Source organism: Arachis ipaensis, chromosome B02 (genome assembly GCF_000816755.2).
Source record: "Arachis ipaensis cultivar K30076 chromosome B02, Araip1.1, whole genome shotgun sequence".
Classification (NCBI taxonomy): Eukaryota; Viridiplantae; Streptophyta; class Magnoliopsida; order Fabales; family Fabaceae; genus Arachis; species Arachis ipaensis.
In genome coordinates, this window is record NC_029786.2 from 85,453,065 (window position 1) to 85,454,757 (window position 1,693).

Genomic DNA, 1,693 nt, shown 5'->3' on the forward strand with positions numbered 1-1,693 from the left:
CTACCTTTAAATTGATATATTGAGTTTGAAAACCAAATTTTTTTAGTAGATTAATTTCCACTAGCACACGAAGGGACACACAAAGATCTTGTGCTTTGGAAGAACTCGTAGATTGCCCAACATATTTCCAAAGTTTTCGATAACCACCAATAGGAGATGTTTTCGGATCTTGGATCTTGGACAATGAACAATGAACACCCCTTTCTCTTTTATTATCAATCCACACAACTTGTGTTGTAGCCACCGGAAATAGCAACTTAATTGGTATACGATTGCTCAACATTTATAGCACGCTATAGAGTAGACACTACTAGATATACTTTATTTTTTCTATATCTAATTATTTATATTTAGTCTCTTTTTTCAACATTATTATTATTATCCTTAAAGAAAGTTATGTGAAGTAAGAAAAAAAACTTAATTTAATTTTAGAAAACTATCTTTAAGACTAAAAGATTCAATTTGTTTTATAGTTTTTCTTTATTAGCGCGAAAATATAAATTAAATATGTTTCATAAGAAAAGGAAATTGCAAATGCAAAAAATTTCATTAAATAAAGTATTTCAAAAAAGCAAAAGAAGAGTTGAAAAAACTATTTAAGTAATTTTTGTATTTGACAAACAATTTATGTATTTGATTTAAAATTATGTAAAAATGTTTTGATAATTATTTAGAAAGTAAATAAAAAAGATAAAAATTTGATTTCTAGAAAAAAAATTCATTTTTCTTGGCCATCAACAAAAATAAATCGGAAAAAAATTACTTAGCATAAAATTACCAAATTTTAAAAATAAAAATATCTTATTTTTTAATTATGCGTAAAAAAAACACATCAAACTTAAATCTCTAAAATATTTTATTTTAATAGTTTACTCTTTTTTATTTCTATTAAATGAATTTGATTTTTTTGAGGTCCACCTAAATATGTTTCGAATAATTATGGTGTAATTACTTCGTACATAATTCATACCCCTCCAAAAGACATTATTTCAATAATAGAGTAAGGTGTCTGTCACTAACAAACAATAAATAACATAGTATTCTTAGAATAATATAGGTGCAAATAAACTACATTCCCTAAATTCTGTTCCTCTTAAAAATTAACAAGTGCAACCAACCATTGTCCTAATATACTCCTATTAGTAATCTCCTCTATCTATCTATCTATCTATCTATCTATCTATCTATCTATATATATAATTATTGGTAAATATATACACCCAAATTTCTAACCAGATGCTCGAGGAATAATCTCAAACTCTCGAAAACAATTTATGGGAAATATTTTAAAAATTTATATTCTAATATGTTTATGTTACCATGGCTACGATATTTTAAAAAGTGTTGTTAAAATATAACACTTTTTTATTATTTAACACGTTTTTCAAAAATTATTATTAAAAAAAATATTACCAAAATGTAAAAAAAGTGTGACTTTAATTTAATAACACTTGCATAATCACTGCAGATATTATACATTGATCGGATTCGATCTGCATATCCGTAGTATTTATCAAAATCCGATTCGAAAATTGTGGATATTGATCCAATCCAATTTGTACACTAATATGATTAGATTGCGAATTTCTGGTAGGTATTCGCATATCCGCGTGAATCCGAAAAAAATAAATAAATAAATAAGTAAATATTTTTTTTATATTTTATTTCAACTAATAATTATCATATATATTGT